We start from the raw sequence: 19105 nt of genomic DNA, 5'->3' as shown, positions 1-19105 counted from the left end.
TGGGAAGAAAACATTTATTAATACAAAGAAATGAAGGAAAGGAAGCCTCCGGCCATTGGACCCTGGTGGACACTGGTCTCCAGCTCCATGGGAAAGAGGAAGGAAATAGAGGAAAAAAGGGTAGAACTAAGTAACAATACAGAAACCTACTCACTAGAACTGGGTCCTGGGATCAGGAGAGCATCAGGGCAAAGTTCTCTGCCTGTGATGTGATCGGTTTGTGGCCTTGACATTCTTTCCATAGAGAAATTTGAGGCAGGCAAAGCTTGGCTTGTATAAAGGACTTAAGCTACTTCAGATCTGATGATTAGATGGACAATGGTAGTTAGGCAAGTCATAACACGGTCTACCCACCTGGTGCTTTAAACAAAGCATAGTGTAAATTTCGTTTGACGTGACTCAGTCTGGGTATATTAGCGGCAACTCTTAGTCATTTGTGCATTCTTTTCTTGGTTGCATCAGACAGTTCATATCCACCACCTCACATCCTCTCTACCACTCCTGTCCCTGGGGGCCCTCGGCCATTTATTTTCCCAGTTGCTATGGCAATGAGATTCACATGCCCAACAATGCCCCACTTCCTGCCCCAGCTGTACATGACTTGCTTGCTGCTCTGGGCTTTCCTTATGGCCTCTATGGTGTGAGATGCTGTGGAATCTGAACTGGCACCATGGTCTATGTAACCTGAGAGTGTGGGTGACTTAATGTTTTGTGAGGTAAACTTGGGTCAAGGTGGCATGGAAGCTAGCTGGTAAATTCTTCCTTCCTCCCCTGAGACATAGCAGTCTACGTGTCTCAGAAGATGACTTTACCAGATGGAAGAGACAATTGTCTTTGTTTCCAAACCATGGCTGACTGAATGGCCTTCCTTCTCTGCTGCACTCCCCCTCTGCCTCATTTCTATTTCTTGGCATGGCACCTTTAATGAAAGAGTAGTGTAGAAGATTTTGTTTCAGGCTTTGTCAAGATACTATCTGTTTTAGAACTGTGTTGGGGCTAGCTTATAGGTTAGTAGCTGCACAATCCAATATTAGCCAAAAGCAAAATGTGGCTATAGAGCACTCACAATGTGGCTGGTCCTAATTAAGACATTGTGTAAGTTTGGAGTTCCTATTGTGGCTCAGCGGATTAAGAACCCAACATAGTGTCTGTGAAGATATGGGTTTCAAACCTGGCCTCACTCAGAGAGTTAAGGATCTGATGTTGCTCAAAGCTGCTATACAGGTCACAGATGTGGCTCAGATCTGGTGTTACTGTGTCTGTGGTGTAGGCCTGCAGCTGCAGCTCTGGTGTGACCCCTGGCCTGGGAACTTCCATATGCCATGGGTGCAGCTGTTTAAAAAAAAAAAAGATGTTGTGTAAGTTTAAGATATGTTGGGGGTAGGGGTGGGGCAAGATGGCAGAGTAGGAAGACCCTGAGCTCACCTCCTCTGATGGACACACCAAAATTACAACTATTTAGAGTTTCGATTGATGAGAGTGACCCAAAGAATAAGAGAAAATATTTTCCATAACACAAAGAGATGAATAAGAGGGGCTCAGATGCAGTGTAGTCAAGCTACCATGGATATGAGACCTACAAATGGGAAGATAATCACGATTGCAGAGATTCTCCCTAAGAAGTGAGGGGTCCAAGCTCCACATCAGTCTCCCCAACATAGGGGTCCTGCACCAGGAAAATGAACCCCCAGAACATCTGGCTTTGAAGGCCAGCAGAGCTTGTGTACATGGGAGCTGTTTGAATCAGACTCCGCTCTTAAAAAATTTTTTGGTCTATTCCATGATGGAGAAGAATACCAAAAACTCTGTCCCAGGAGATTGGATATAGTTCCATGTGCTGTACAGTAGGACCTCATTGCTTATCCATTCTAAATGTGATAGTTTGTCTAATAACCCCCAACCCCAGTCCATCCCCCTCCCTCCCCCTCTCTCTTCCCCTTGGCAAACACAAGTCTGTTCTCTAGGTCTGTGCAGAGCCTCCAGTCTTAAAGGGCTCATGTAGAATCTCACACTTTCTGAGTTCTAGCTCAGAGATAGTAATTTGAAAGGTGCCTGGGTTAGACTTACTTGCTGAGACTCCCTCTTTGGGACACAATGTGGGTGGCAGCCATTTCTGGGACCTCATTCTATAACAAGGACACTGGCCCTGGAAAGTGCCATTTTGGAGGCTTTCCTCCAGCCTATGGGTGCAGGGGCTTATCTGTCTACCAGCAGGTCAGCAATAGTCCAGGATCCCCTCAGAGCCACATAGTCAGCTGGGTGGGGATGTACCCCGTTCACCATCAGAGTGGCAGCCACTGCATGAAAGAGGACCTCACAGCCAATGTTGAGGGGAGCAAATGTTCCTACCAGTGTGCCCACAGTAGTTGGCCCATCACAAAGGAAGAGCCCACATAAGGGGCACCCCTAGAGCATATAGAGTATGCTCCTTAGCCCCACAGAATGTCTCCCAGATAGGGCTATTTCTGGAAGATCAGGAAACACAACCAAGATACCTACTATTAGAAATTAGCACAGAAAACAAGGCAAAAAGAGGTGACGGGGGAACATGTTCCAAAAGAAGGAACAAAACAAAAATCTCAAAAAAAAAAAAGAACTGCACAAAGATAAGCAATTTATCTGATAGAGAGTTCAAAGTAATGATCATAAAGGTGCTCAATGAACTTGGAAGAAGAATGGATGAACTCAGTGCAAGCTTTAACAAAGAGAAAGAAAATATAAAGAACCAGAGCTGAAGAATACCATAAATTGGTGTAGGCTCTATGGAAAGAAATATGGGGTTTTCACAATAAAGTAAAAAAAAGAACTACCAGATGATCTAGCAATTCCACTTCTGGGTATTTACCAGAAGAAAAGAAAAACACTAATTTGAAAGATATATGCACCCCAGTGTTCATTGCAGCTCTATTTACAATAGCCAAATTGTAACACTTGGGAAACAACCCATGTGTCCATCAACAGATGAATGGATAAAGAAGATATGGTATATATTCATGATCAAATATTACCCAGCTATTAAAAATGAAATCTTCTCATTTGCACCAACAGGGATGGATCTAGAGGGTATTATGCTAAGTGAAATATGTCAGAGGGAGGACAAATACTGCATGATCTCACTTATATGTGGAATCTTTTTTTTTTTTTTTGTCTTTTTGTGATTTCTTGGGCCAATCCTGCAGCATATGGAAGTTCCCAGGCTAGGGGTCAAATCTGAGCTGTAGCCACCGGCCTACACCACAGCCACGGCAATGCCAGATCCAAGCTGTGTCTGCAACTACACCACAGCTCATGGCAACACCAGATCCTTAACCCACTGAGCAAGGCCAGGGATCGAATCTGCAACCTCATGGTTCCTAGTGGGATTCATTAACCACTGAGCCACAATGGGAACTCCATTATATGTGGAATCTTAAAACCCAAACAAAACAAAAACAAAATCATAGAGAACAAACTGGTCATTGCTAGAAGGGTAGGGGTTGGACGGTGGGAGAAATAGGAGATGGAGATGAAGAGGCATGACTTTCAGTTATATAATAAGTAATTTATGGAGTTCCCTGTTGGCTCAGTGGGTTGGGGATCTGGCGTTGTCACTACTGTGGCTCTAGTTGCTGCTGTGGTATAGGTTTGATCCCTGGCCAGGAACTTTCTCATGTGGCAAAAAAAAAAAAAAAAAAAAAAATAGCTTATGGTGTGTAATGTACAGCATAAGGAATATGGTCAATAACATTGCAATAACTTTGTGAGTGAATAGTTAGTTACTAGACTCAGCATGGCAATCATTTCTTAATTTTGGCAAATATCAACTTATTGTGCAGTACACCTGAGCTATCATAGTATTGTATGTAAACCATATTTCAATAAAAAGACATGCCAAATTCTGGAGACTTAGAAAAAAGGATTAACAATGACATATTAGTAATTTTTATATTTATTACATAAAGAAATATTAATTCTTTTGGATTTTTTAGATATGTTGAGTTAAATTAAATACATGGGGATTTCCATCATGGCTCAGTGGAAATGAATCTGACTAGCATCCATGAGGATGTAGGTTTGATCCCTGGCCTTGCTCAGTGGGTTAAGGATCTGGTGTTGCCTTGAGCTATGGTGCAGGTTGCAGACATAGCTCAGATCTGGTGTTGCTGTGGCTGTGGCTTAGGCCAGTGGCTACAGCTATGATTCCACCCCTAGCCTGGGAACCTCCATATGCTGCACCTGAAGCCCTAAAAAGACGTGTGTATACACACACACACACACACACACACATATATAAAGTTTATATCACCTAGTTCTTTTAAAATTTTGATTGTGAAAGTCATGGACTTGGAGAATAGACTTGTGGTTACCAAGGGGGAGAGGGAGGGATTGGGATGGATTGGGAGCTTGTGGTTAATAGATGCAGATTATTGCCTTTGGAATGGATTAGCAATGAGATCCTGCTTTGTAGTACTGGGAACTATGTCTGGTCACTTATGATGGAGCATGATAATGTGAGAAAAAAGAATGGTACATGTATGTGTAACTGGGTCACCATGCTGTACAGTGGAAAATTGACAGAACACTGTAAACCAGCTATAATGGGAAAAAAATAAAAATCATTATATAAAAGAATTTTTTCTTATTGTGGCCATAATATTTCCATTGGATAGTACTTGTATAGAATTTGCAAAACCCACTTCTTATCCCATTAAAAAAGTTCTTTTGGTACTCTTGTTTTCTATAACTTCTTAAAGATGATTAATCTACAATGTTATTAATAAGTGATACTTCTAAACCAAAGGGGTGTTTTTATAGGGCTGAAAAGAAGAAATAGCCCCAATAAAAGGAAAGAAAAACGGCATTTGTGGCAACATGGATGGACCTAGAAATTGTCATGTTGAGTGAGACACCAACATCATACACTGTCCCTTACATGTGGGATCTAAAAAAAGGACACAATGAACTTCTTTGCAGAACAGATACTGACTCACTAACTCTGAAAAATGTATGGTTTCCCAATGAGACATGTTGGGGGTTGGGGGGATGCGCCTGGGGATGGAAATGCTATAAAATTGGGTTGTGATGATTGTTGTACAATTATAAATGTAATAAAATTCATTGAGTAATTTAAAAAAATAAATAAAACCAAAATAACCTTGAAAAAAAAAAGGAGCAGTAGCTTGTGTAGTTTGTCTACGTGAATATTGAAATGATCACCTATATTTGTTAATGTGTAATTTGTAGGATGTTAGGTTTATAATTTGGACAATCACTGATCAAGGGCTTCTTTCAATGTCTTATTAGGATAAGTGCAATAGACGCTGAAAAGCTAACAGTTTTATACGTGTTAATTTTCTGGTGTATTTTATGACGTGTATTTTCTGTGCTATAATTGAGTGTCATGAGCATAATGCCTAAGTATTGACTTTTGTGCTTTTTTTTTGGTTCACTGCTATTATCAATTACATGTTGCCATGTGGCATGTTAAATTAAATTTGTTGTAGAATTTGGCCCTTCTCCTTTTTCTGGAATTTTCTTGTGGCTTTCTTGCCCAAGGTGTTTCACCATCAAATTGTCTTATTAAGCTCTCATGCACATGACATTGGGTATGCACTATTTACTGTACCAAATAGCTGTGGATTCTACTCTGTTCTATAAAAAGATAAGGTTCTGGCTTGGAGTCACATTCCTTCTGTTGGAATTTGGTTCTGGCTGGATTGAAATACTGCTAAGGAATAGTTTGGTGAGAAGTTGCTTGAGGGATATGAGTTGAGTGAGTTCATACTTAAAAGGAATGTGACTTGAGAGGGAGGGAGGAAACAGGGGTGGGGGGAACAAAGGCTCAGCTCCAAGCTGAGCAGGGAAAGGAGGGAACAGATTTTAAAGATTTAACAGGAGCAATGGTTTTAAACCAACAAATTGGAATTGTTTGTCCTAATTCCACCCTATCTAAATAGAAGATTTTTGGTTTTAGTTGTAAGTCAACATGGTTGTAGAATACTAGAATATGTTACTTAACATTTTTGGTAATCAATTTATTGTTAAAGAAAATCCAGAAAACATACCATCCATGATTTTGACATACTGAAGGACTATTCATACCCATGCAGAACTCTAAGGATGACCCACAATATTCTTTCAACCAACACAATATTTTTTTCTTTTTAGGGCTGCACTCACTGCATATGGAAGTTCCCAGGCGAGGGTTCGAATTGGAGCTACAGCTGCCGGCCTACACCACAGCCACAACAACTCTGGATTTGAGCCATGTCTGCAACCTGCACCACAGCTTTCAGTTAATGCTGGGTCCTTAACCCACTGATTGAGGCCAGGGATCGAACCCTCAACCTCATGGTTACTAGTCGGATTCGTTTCTGCTGCACCACAATGGGAACTCCCGACACAATATTTAATTGGTCCCAAGAGCCAGATTCAGAGGTGAGTTTCACAGGCCATGGGTTTATTAATTTCCCTTCTTTCAAAGCCTGTACATTCCATTTTCTTTGAATTTTTGTTTCTTTCTTCTGTCTATTTCTTTTGGCTGTTTTTCTGAGGCATGCAGAAGTTCCTGAGCTAGGGACCCAACCTGTGCCACAGCAGTGGTTAACCTTAACCTGCTGAGCCACCAGGAAACTCTGTGTTTCTTTTCTTCTCAAATAAACAATGTAAACTCAATGTTGAGAAACAATTCTCTCAAAAGCTTTATTTTGATGAGTGGAATTAATGACAAGTTAATTAAAGACGTGCTTGTATCTGAAAGGATACGTTAGTATGAACTTTATTCGAAAGCACAAGTAAGCAGAGAGCTGGGACAATCACAGTAAATCAGGTGTTTCCAACGAAAGTCCTTCCAGGGAGTTCAGAGTTACAGGCAGAATAGTGATAGAAGAGTAAACCTCTAGTTTCATTTGTGGCTCATGTGAATTATGCCAGAGAAGTTCACTTGCATAGCTGATTTAAGCCCATTCAACAATATAGTCGTGATTGTGACAGCATTTTAAGGGTTGTGATGTATCTCCACTGGATCAAGTCATGTTCAATCTGGTTGTTATGTTAAGTAAACACCCTTAAAGTTACTGTTAACAGCTTTCACTGCTCATAAAATTGATTACTCTGTTAACATTTTATGACCCAGAGAGGAGGTTATCACAGGCAGAAAATGTGAAAGAAAATGAAGTGGAGCTTTGTGTGTGTGTGTGCGTGCGCGCGTGTGTGCGCGCGTGCGCGCGCGTGTCACCCAACCAACTAGTATAGTGTTAACCGTAAAGCTCATCATGATAATCACAATTGAAAAGTACAAAGCGTCACAGGGATGGTATTCATGTTAATCCTGGAATACGGTTTTTGACTGATAAGCCATGGGAAGATCATGGCCTTGGTGTGTGAGCACCAGGGATGAGCATATTTTATCCATTGTTATCCTCCAGCCCCCATATAGCCCTGACACAGAGGAAGCCCTTGTAAATGCTTCTAGAATGGATGAAGAGTGGACCGCTAGGGGTTAGTTGCCTAAGCGGCTTCGCCAGCTCAGCAGGGAAAGAGCTAGATGGGTGTGAGCCAGGAAAGGGCACACGATAAAACTCACGAGGCAATGGAGGCAGGAACACGGGGAGAAGTCGCTGAGGTTTTCTGGGACATTCTGCACCTTTGGAATCACGCATGTGGTGCTTTTCTGGGAGTCTCGCTGAAAGTGCTCCACGGGAGAGACTGATCCAGGAAAAGGCATGTCAGAACCACGAGGATGAAGGAAAAATTTGAGTCACAGCTGTGTTCATGGTAAGCAGAAAAACACATTTATTTTTAGACTGCAAAAGGAACCTAGGAAGAATTGAATAAATACACCTCTACTGAAAACACCGACACGATGCTCTTCATTTATGAAGAAAATATTTAATACCGAGCCTTCGAATGGGAATGAAAATGAAGATAATAGCTGGATTTGCAGTATTTATGCTAATGTTTCTCATTGTTAAACATAAAATGACATTTGGACCATAGCATTTCATGTAAGATGCTAGTGATGAAAGTGTAATGAGAGATCCAAGATGAGAAGACTAATTGAGCATCTTTTCTGCCAGGACTTAGAAGAAAAGCTTTGCAGGTATGATCCCCTCCCACCCTCATAGCATGTTATTCACCTTTAGAGGGGTTCACAGTGCCGCAGAGAGAATGTGCAAGAAAGATTTTCATTTTTTCCTTATGATAATTCCATAAATAAAATGTAAATACATGCTTATTATATTTCAAACTCCAAAGAATTTATCTTTCATGCTTGTCACTTGCCATAATCTCTTCCATTACCAAGCTGATAAATAGCTTTCCAGTTCTTTTTATATGCATAAGTCTATTTATTTAACCTTTTATTTTTATTATTTATTTATTTATTTATTTTTGGCCATGCCCATGGCATGCAGAAGTTCCCAGGCCAGGGACTGAACTCATGCCACAGCAGTGACAACACTGGATCCTTAACATGCTGAGCCACTAGAGAACACCTATATTTAACTTTCTAAATATAAAGATAATTATTGAGGAGATAATTAATTGGAACATAAATATGAAATGATTTCATTTTAAAAAATGACTATATTTTTTATATTTAATTTTATTGGACTATAGCTGACTTACAATGCTATATTAGTTTCAGGTGTACAGCAAAGTGAATCAGTCATACACTGAATATATCCATTCTTTTTTTCCTATATAGATTATTACAAACCATTGAGTAGATTTTCCTGTGACTGTGATATTTTAAACTTCCATTTTTGATTAGGTGCTGAGTCGGTTCCTTAATACCCCAGCGCCTTTCCATAACTTTCTTGTGATCTTCAGTTAGAAGGTTTCATTTCAATATTGATGATTATGTTTATTTGAATACGTCAATCTCAAATGCAGTTGAGAGAAGGTCTCCTCCCCAACTCTAGTGAAGCCCAGATCTATGTGTGACTCTAGCTGCTGGGTTTGCATGGGCATGGGCATGGGGAACTGGCTCATAACCTTCCTTCCTAGGCGGGATCTGCTGTTTCTAGCCTTTCTGAGCTCAGTGGTGGTGAAAGTCTCAATTCACCTCTTGCAAGAGTGGCTGGCTTCCACTCAGCAGTGGGGGCATTTGTAGCCCTTGGTCATGTTGGAGTACCTCTTCCAACCAAGGATGGTGTCCATTCTCATTCTTTGATAAGACACACCTTTGCCTCTTAAAATACCTGGCTATGACTGTTCTAAGAAAAGTTTTTCTGCCTCAACTTGGCAAAAATTATCTCTGAGGCTGGCAGACAGTGGGTTTATCTCATCTTCCATGCTGTCTGAAATCAAGCACCTGAGGGGGCTGGGGACAGTCCTGACTTTCTTTCTACCTGGTACTCCTCCCATCCCCCACTTGCCATCTCTCTCCAAGTCTCTTCTCTTTTGTAGAGAGCATGGACTTAGAGCTGCTGGCCGGTCAGACATCCAGAGAGGGAATAAAATGCCCATCTCTACTTCTTGCCGTAATACCTGTTCTTTATAAATAATTCTTTTGGCGCTTCATTAGAGATGTCTACCTTGTTTGGGGAGGGGAAGCAACCTCTTCTCTCCCCACATTGTGGCTCAGTAGTAATGAATCCAGCAGGTTCGATTCCTGGGATCCCTGGCCTCACTCAGTGGGTTAAGGATCCAGTATTGCCTTGAGCTGTGGTGTAGGTCACAGATCTGGCTTGGATCTGGTGTTGCTGTGGCTGTGGCCTAGGCTGGAAGTTGCAGCTCTGATTTGACCTAGCCTGGGAACTTCCTTATGCCTTGGGTGCGGCCCTAAAAAGGCAAAAAAAAAAAAAAAAAAGGAAAGAAAAGAAAAATCCAAGTTGACATCTTTTTCAATATCCTTAGGCACTGGAACTTGCTCCCTGTGCTGGCTGTTCTCTGTCCTGCTGCCCAAGATCTCTTCTCCATCTTTCCCTGCAGTGCTGTGCCCTGGAAAGCTGATTGCCATGGACCAAATCACCTTGGCTCCCTGGTCTTTTTGTTTCCAGTTGGTTTCGGTTAATGGGAGGCAGTGGTAGAAGACTGGAAAGTGGCAGAGAAGGAAGTGGGGATATTTTTTTTGGTCTTTTTTTAGGGCCCCACCTGTGGCATATGGAAGTTCCCAGGCTAGTGTTCAAATTGGAGCTGCAGTGCTGCCAGCCTACGCTATAGCCACAGCAACTTGGGATCCAAGCCACATCTGTAACCCACAGTACTGATTGCAGCGACTCTGGATCCCTAAGCCACTGAGCGAGGCAAGGGATCAAACCAGTTTCCTCATGGATACTAGTCAGGTTCTTTACTGCTGAGCCACCTCTTAGAAGAGGTACCAGGAACTCTGGAAGTGGGGATATTTATAGCCCTGACCCTCCATCTTAGCCTGTGTTCCTCTGTGGCTGAAGCTCCCAGCCAGTGGCCCCTCCTTCTCACCTCCAGCCCCAGTTGTCCCCTCCTTCCCGCTCCTTCAGCTCAGCCCTGGAAGAGCTCCCACTCTTGCAAATGCCAAGATGCCTCTCACCCTGGACATGTCTACACATCACTCAGGGATCTTGTGAAAATATAGGTACTGATGTAGCAGGGCTGGAGTGGGACCTGAGATTTTTGCATATCTAACAAACTCTTAGGTGATGCCCATGGATGCTGCTGGGGCACTGTTTGCTCCACCAGCCCTAAACAACAAGCGAGGGAGCACTGACTTGGTGGAACTTGGGCTGTAGATGGAAAACCTCAGTGCCCAGTACTGAGAAGAGCTGAGGGAAGCCATCATGGACTATGGTCATCCCATCTTTCTTTCTCAGTGAGAATTCTTTTCTTCTCATTCCTTTTTACCACTCCGAGTGATGCATACCAGAGGAGTACAGGGAGCTAGCTTATTTGCAAGGGTTTCTGGTTCTTCTCTAGAATGAGAAAGCATTGGGTAACATTTTGTTTAAAGGTTATTTTAGGTTTAAAAATACAGAACAAATGGTACAGAGATTCTACTTATGTCATCAAAGGATTTAATTAGATGTAATTTGATGCATTGCTAATGGAAACTTGAAAGTCAGATTTCCTGAAGATAGCGTCCAATCTCTATAATTGCTTACTGATGTTTGAGAATTTTCTCTAAAAATCTGTTAAGGGAAAAATTGTTATATGGTTCTAGAATCAAGAAGATAGATTACAACACATATGCCATACTTTTGTACGGAGGGTGTGGTTGGCAGGTGCTCAAAGCACAAAATTTCAGGAGGCACCCATTTTCAGGCTTGTGCAAATGCCTCCTCAATTTTTACCTTAGGTGCCTCACTTGTCTCATCCTAATTTTGACTCTTCCAGTGCCCATGATAGACATTGCAAAGAGATGATACTTGTGTCGAGAAAATGCATGACGGGTGTAACATTTACCTGGATAAAAATACCGTCCATGTATCTTTGGTTGATTACCTGTTGTCTCGAATAGTGTTCTCATTCGTACATTTTGTGGTTTGTCACAGTAGACCCCATATAAAGTCATGTGAGATCCTTTCTTGAAGATGGATATGGAAAATATCTCAACAATTCTTTTTAAAAACTTCTCCCTCTCTGTATCTAACATTTCTCCTTGGGCTTTTCACACATATAATATTATTTTACCACAGAGCTTCATAGCTTGTATGTTTGTTATTTTGAGAGCTTACCTAAGGGTGAGCCTCTCTAAGCTGAGTGAATAAAAATGGACCAAAAACCCCCAAAAGAGAGCATAAAAGTCAAAACCACAAACCATATCCCTTCCCCCACATGGCTTGTCATCATGATTAAATTAGGAAAAATGTGTTATTTTTGAAAGAGATCTCAAAGGCCAAAACCAACACTTGAAATCCTTCTATTGGAAAAGGCTATTTAGAATGCTACATAGCTAGGTTTCAACTGCTTGTTTTCAGACCTACTGCATCAAAACCTGGCGCTCTAGAATATCCCCAAATGTGAGAATGTGGAGGTGCTTTACCTTGTTCAAAGCAGAAGTTTCCAATTTTCTGCCTGGGAAAGCAAATCCCTGTGCAAAACATCCTGTGTGAAGTTAATGGTACTTGTCATCCATATAGTGACTGTTTTAACCATCATGGCTGCATAACAAATTTCCCCAAAGCTTAATGGCTTAAAATAGTCATTTGTTACCTCTGAAGTTTACTGTGGGTTAGAAACTTGGTAGTGGCTCTGACTGGTGGTTTGGGTTTGGGATTGCTCGTAAGCTGGGGACACAGTTGTCTGAAGGCTTGACTGGGACTAGAGGATCCATTTCCAAGGGGACTCACTCACATGTCTGGCAAGTCGGTGCTGATGTTGGTCTCTCTAGATGGCTTCTGCACAGGGCTGCTTGAGCATCCTCACGGCGTGCCTGCTGGCTTCTTCTGAGTGAGCAGTCCAAGTGGACAAAATGGAAGCTGCAAAGCCTCTTAAGACCAAGCCTCAGAAATCACTCCTTGTCACTTCTATATTCTACTGGCCACATAAAGCCATCTTTTTTTTTTTTTTTTTTTTTTTTTTTAAATGGCTGCTCCGGTGGCATATGGAAGTTCCCAGGCTAGGGGTTGAATGGGAGCCTCTTAAGACTGAGCCTCAGAAATCACTTAATGGATTCAGAGTGGCAGCTGCCAGCCTATACCACAGCCACAGCAAGGCTGGATCTGAGCCACATCTGCGACTTACACCATAGCTCATGGCATTGCCAGATCCTTAACACACTGAGTGGGACCAGGGACAAAACCTGAAACCTCTCGGACACTATGTGGGGTTTTTAACATGCTGAGGCACAACGGGAACTCCCATTCTTTATTTAATATGGGAGAGGACTAAACAAATGAACACAGGCGATAAGGATCACTGGAAGTCATCTCAGAAGATGGCTGCCATGCAGACTTCCAATTTGTCTTCCAGTTTTCAGTTTTATGTCTTACTCTCATTTTTGGTGTGATTAATTTCTTTCTTTTTCTTTTCTTTTCTTTCTTTTCCTTTTTTCTTTTTTTGCATTTTTAGGGCTGCACTCACGGCATATGGAGGTTCCCAGGCTAGGGGTCTAATCAGAGCTGTTGCTGCTGGCCACAGCCACAGCCACAGCAATGTGGTGTCCGAGCCATGACTGTGACCTACACCACAGCTCACGGCAATGCCGGGTCCTTAACCCACTGAGCAAGGCCAGGGATCGAACCTGCAACCTCATGGCTCCTAGTCAGATTCGTTTCTGTTGTGCCATGACGGGAACTCCTTGATGTGATTGATTTCTAATCTGAGGCCCCTCTGGGGCTCTGTCAAGAAGTCAGGCAACTTTACACCCTTGTTTTCATGTATACATCGTGCTGTGCCTCTGCCATCTCTTAGAATCTTGAAATCTGCCTACCAGTGTATTCCCTCATGTTTACTTTCTTATGGTAGGTGTTTATTTTTTTTCACTATCATTAGTGAGTTATTAGGAGGAAGGCGAGAGAAATGTATTTGGTCGATTTTTCATTTTTAGTGTGAAGCCAGAAATTGTGTTTTTTAATGCAGCTCCCAGAATAATGGGACATAATTTTACTTCGTGGAATAATTCCCTGATTATCTCTATGAATAAATTGCCTTCCCCTAACAGCTAAGAACAACTAGTTAATCTAATTGTTATTGAAGGATTTTAAGAAGCCTCAGTTTATTTATAAGATTAAGTAGTGCTGTGTGTGGTGTGCTGCTTGACGCAAATTTTCTTAGTCTTATTTTGATATTGATGTAAAATTAGGACTGCAGTTAATAATGGGTTTCATGCTGTGAAGCTGGCACTGTATTTTAGAAGTTGGAGAAAAAGATGATTTTGATGAATGGTGATCCTGTCACTTTTGTGGCTGGAGCACCTCTACAAAGTACTTTTTTATATCATTAAAAAAATCTCCTACCCTCACCAGGTACAGTTCCCTCATAAATATTTATAGTTTTCCATTCCCCTGGCTTTTTGTCACAAGGCCTTCATTTACCCTGATGCAGACCTTGATCTAGTTTTGTTCTTGTTGATAAATAATACATATTTTTCTTTTGAAAGAAACTCCTGAAACTTAGATTGTAAGTCAACTGTACTCCAATAAAATAAAAAACAAACAAACAGTGAGGAATTAACTTGAAAAGAGCCAAAACTATCTGGTGTTAGAGTTAGTCTAACACTCAAATTTCTCTCTCTCTCTCTCTCTCTTTTTTTTTTTTGGTTTAAAAAACCTAAATAGTAAACAATTTGCATTTATTGCTTGAAAAATTATAAAACACACATAACCAGAAATAAAAATACTAAACAAAAATCAGACATAATTTTACCACTTTCCTCCTGATATATATTCCTTTGGTTTGTTTTCTGTAAATACATGTTTATTATTCTGTGTTAATTTTGTCATTTAATAATTAACTATAACCACCTTTCCTTATTAGGAAATATAAGCCCATTATATTTCAATAAAGCTGAAATTAAAAAAGAAACATCCAGAGAATAGTTAACACCTCTTCTGAAACTTTTCCAGAAAATTGCAGAGGAAGAAACATTCCCAACTCATTCTGTGAAGCCACAATTAACCCGATACCAAAACCAGACCCCAAAAATATACTACAAAAAAAAATTGCAAGCCAATAACAATGATGAACATATATGCAAAAATCCTCAACAAAATATTATAAATATCATACAAATATTCATTAAAAAGATCATACACCATGATCAAGTAGGATTTATCCCAGGGATGCAAAGATTCTTCAATACCCACAAATCTATCAATGTGACACACCACACCGACAAACTGGAAAATAAAAACCATATGATCATCTCAATAGATATAGAAAAAGCTTTTGACAAAATTCAACACGCATTTCTGACAAATACTTTCCAGAGAGTGGGCAGAGAGGGTAACTACCTTAATATCATAAAAGCCATTTATGACAATCCACAGCTAACATCATTCTCAATGGTGAAAAACTGAAAGCATTTCTACTAAGATCAGGAACAAGTGAACATCTTTCACCAATGTAATTCAACATAGTCTTGGAAGTCCTAACCATGGAAATTAGAGAAGAAAAAGAAATAAAAGGAATCTGAATTGGAAAAGAAGTAAAACGACCACTGTTTGCAGATGACATGACTCTATACCTAGAAAACCTAAAGATACTACCAGAAAACTATTAGAGCTCATCAATGAATTTGGTAAAGTCACTGGATAAAAAATTAATACACAGAAATCAATTGCATTTCTATATACTAAAATGAAAGATCAGAAAAAGAAATTAGGGAAACAATCCCATTTACCATCACATCAAAAAGAATAAAATACCTAGGAATAAACCTTCTTAAAGAGACAAAAGCTCTGTACTATGAAAACTATTAAGACACTGATAAATAAATCAAAGAAGACACAAATAGAAAAATATACCATGTTCTTGGACTGGAAGAATCAATATAGTCAAAATGACAATACAACCTAGGCAATCTGCAGATTCAGTGCAATCCCTATCAAATTACCAATAGCATTCTTACAGAACTAGAAAAAAATATTCTAAAATTTGTTGGAAACAGAAACAATGTTGAATACCCAAAGCAAAGAAAAAACGAAATTGGAGGAATCAGTCTCCCTGACTTCAGACTTTACTACAAAGCTACAGTCATCAAAACAGTATGGTACTGTCACAAAACCAGAAACATAGATCAATGGAACAAGGCAGAAGGCCCTGAAATAAACCCAAACACTGATGGTTAATTAATCTATGACAAAGGAGGCAAGAACATCCAGTGGAGGAAAGATAGTCTCTTCAATAAATAGTGCCGGGAAAACTGGACAACTGCATGTAAGAGAATGAAATTAGAACATTGTCTAACACCATTCACAAATTAAACTCAAAATGGACTAAAGACCTAAATGTAAAGACACTATAAAACTCCTAGAGGAAAACATAGGCAGAAAGCTCTTTGACATAAATCACAGTAACATCTTGTTTGATCCACCTCCTAGAATAAAGACAATAAAGACACAAATGAACCAAAGGGACCTAATTAAACTCGAAAGCTTCTGCACAGCAAAGGAAACCATTAAAAAAATGAAAAGACAACCCACAGAATGGGAGAAAATTTTTGTAAATGACTCAACTAACAAAGGTTTAATCTCCAAAATATACAAATAACTCATACAACTCAACAACAAAAAAACAAACAACCCAACTGAAAAATGGGCAGAAGGAGTTCCCATCCTGGCACAGGGGAAACAAATCTGACTAGGAATCATGAGGTTTCAGATTCAATCCCTGGCCTCACTCAGTGGGTTAAGGATCTGGTGTTGCCTTGAGCTGTGGTGCAGGACGCAGATGCAGCTTGGATGCCGTGTTGCTGTGGCTCTGGCGTAGGCTGGCAGCTACAGCTCTGATTAGACCCCTAGCCTGGGAACCTCCATGTGTTGCAGGTGCAGCCCTCAAAAAAAAAAAAAGACAAAAGACAAAAAAAAAATTTGGCAGAAGACCTAAATGGACATTTCACCAAAGAAGACATACGAGGATAAAATAATGCCTCTTGTAGCAACATGGCTGGAACTAGAGACTCTCATACTGAGTCAAGTAATTCAGAAAGAGAAAGACAGATAACATATGGTATCATTTATATGTGGAGTCTAAAATACGGCACAAATGATCTATCTACAAAACAAAAGATCATGGACATGTAGCACAGACTTGTGTTTGCCTGGGGGTGGGAGGGAGTGGGATGGATTGTGAATCTGGGGTTAGTAGATGAAAACTCTTTCATTTGGAATGAATGGGAAATGAGATCACTTTTTTTTTTTTTTCCTAGGGCCATGCCCATGCATATGGAGGTTCCTAGACTAGGGGTCTAATTGGAGCTACAGCTGCCAGCCTACACCAGAGCCACAGCAACACCAGATCTGAGCCATGTCTGTGACCTACACCACAGCTCACAGCAATACCAGGTCCTTAACCCACTGAGCGCAGCCAGGGACCGAACCTGCAAACTCATGGTTCCTAGTTGGATTTGTTAACCACTGAGCCACGATGGGACCTCCTATCTAATCACTTGTAATGGAACATGATGGAGGATAATGTGAGAAAGATAATGTATGTACATTTATGACTGGGTCACAAACAGAAATTGACAGAACATTGAAAATCAATCATAATAAAAAAATAAAATAAAGCAGAATAAAAAAAAAGCCTATATGATGAATTTAAATGTCACTATACTATGCCATTTTATGAATACAATAATATGGTTAACCCATTCCCTATTGATGGTTACTTAGATTGCTATAAAATCTTGGTTATGATAAAGAGTGCTGTGATACATATTCATATGCATTTGTGTATGTATGTATGTACACACAGACACATGCACACCAACATACCCGCATTGTTGCTTTGTCTGTTTCTGAAGGGTAGATCCTTTGAAATAGAATTTCTGGGTGATAGGCTCTGCACATTTCATATTGCCCACTTGACCTCCAGAAGGGTGGAAATACTTACACAACCGCAAACATGTACTTGACACCCCAGTTCTTCACACCCTCTCCAGGACCAGTATTAATCATTCTTTTCCCATTTGCCAGAGACAAGTTTTCCATTTCCACCTCCTGGCTTGCCCTCCACCCTTCTCCACCCTTCCCTCTGCATCAGCAGGCTCCTTGCCCTCTGGCTCCCTCATCCTCTGGAGAGACGGAGTAGCGTGAGGTCAAGGCCTGGACTTTCTGCCAGGCCAAAGGTGGATGGGCTGCATCCTTCTACCAAGGCCCTGGCACCTGTCTGGTGGCCTCCAGGAGCTGCTCTTCCCTTGCCCTTGACCTAGGGTTGGAGGTGGCTCCCTCCTGGGCTGCCACTGGAATGGGTCTTCACTGACCGTTGTTGGTCTCCCCCAGCACTTCCTACCCTTGTGTGAAAAACTGGTGACACTAAACTCTCCTCACTCACCCTACTTCAGTGTGTCCTGTTTTCTCCCGGATCCTCACTAGTAGATGTGAAAATAATATCTCACTTTTACCATAATATCTTTGCCTTACATCTTATGATTTCCTTCCAAATTAGTCATTTAACCTTGTTTTTGGCATTTTTGCTGTGTGGTGTTAAACAGCTTTATGCAGTCAGGTTTTTTTTGTTTTTTTTTTTATCTTTTCCTGGTTATATCATGTTTAGAAATTCTTCCCCTACCTAATTGTGCAAATATCCCCCTGAATTTCTTTCTTTCCTGTTTACGATTAAATTTTAAAAATTAATTTTTTTTCCTTTTTAGGGCCACACCTACACCACATGGAAGTTGAGAGGCTAGAGGTTGAATCGGAACTGTGCTGCCAGCCTATGTCACAGCCACAGCAACACTGCAGGATCCGAGCCACAACTGCGACCTACACCACAGCTCATGGCAACGCCGGATGTTTAACCTCTTGAGTGAGGCCAGGGATCTAACCCAAATCCTCATGACTACCTGGTTTCATAACCCACTGATCCATAATGGGAACTTCCACAGTTACATTTTTAGTATTCATACCTTTAATTTATCTGGATTTTATTCTGGATGAAGTTATGAATTCAAGGTGTAGTTTTCCTTTCTTCTTTAAGTGTAGATTTTTCTCCAGTTTTCACAACAACACTTACTGAATATTTATCATTTCCCCACTGATTCAAAGATCTCCCTTTATCATCATTCATCACTTATATGTTCTGCTTCATTGATTTATATGTCTATTCCTGCTCCTTTGTCAAGACTTTTTCACTTCTGTCACTGTAAAATATATTATAATGTATGGTACACTAAGTTCCACCTCATTTCTCTTCCTATTCAGAATATTTCTGGATATTCAATTTTCATGTTTATTCTTCTAAACAAATCAGGAATTTTTTTCAAGGTGCTTCTGCTCCAAAAGTTTCTTAGGATTTTATTTGGCATTGTATTATATAATCATATATCATTTTGTAGAGAATTGATATATTTTCAATTTCAAGCCTCTCAATCCTGATATATAGTAATATATATTCACCCAAGTCCTTTACTGTCTCAGTAAAGTTTCTTCACACATATTGTGAAATTTTTATATTAAAAATAGTCACTGCCATTGTAGAATTTTTATTCTGGCTATGAAAAGGTAGAGTGAAGAAGAGAGAGAATTATTCCTAGTTGAGTTCT

The 19105-nt window shown here is 40.4% G+C and overlaps 1 long non-coding RNA gene across 2 annotated transcripts in view; it reads right to left on the bottom strand.

Moving 5' to 3' along the window:
- LOC125111995 (uncharacterized) overlaps positions 1-19105 on the bottom strand; it is a 60986-nt gene that overhangs the window by 26106 nt on the left and 15775 nt on the right. Inside the window, exon 3 of one of the 2 annotated variants that reach the window (XR_007131006.1) lies at positions 7582-7686. The exons of the other annotated variant lie outside the window; for it this stretch is intronic. This is a non-coding gene — a long non-coding RNA (uncharacterized LOC125111995). Of the gene's footprint in view, positions 1-7581; positions 7687-19105 lie in introns of those variants that run through there. 2 annotated transcript variants of the gene reach the window in all.

Source organism: Phacochoerus africanus, chromosome 1, assembly GCF_016906955.1.
Source record: "Phacochoerus africanus isolate WHEZ1 chromosome 1, ROS_Pafr_v1, whole genome shotgun sequence".
NCBI classification, from domain to species: domain Eukaryota; kingdom Metazoa; phylum Chordata; class Mammalia; order Artiodactyla; family Suidae; genus Phacochoerus; species Phacochoerus africanus.
The sequence above is the reverse complement of the archived record's forward strand: the minus strand, read 5'-3'. Positions and strand labels throughout refer to the sequence as shown.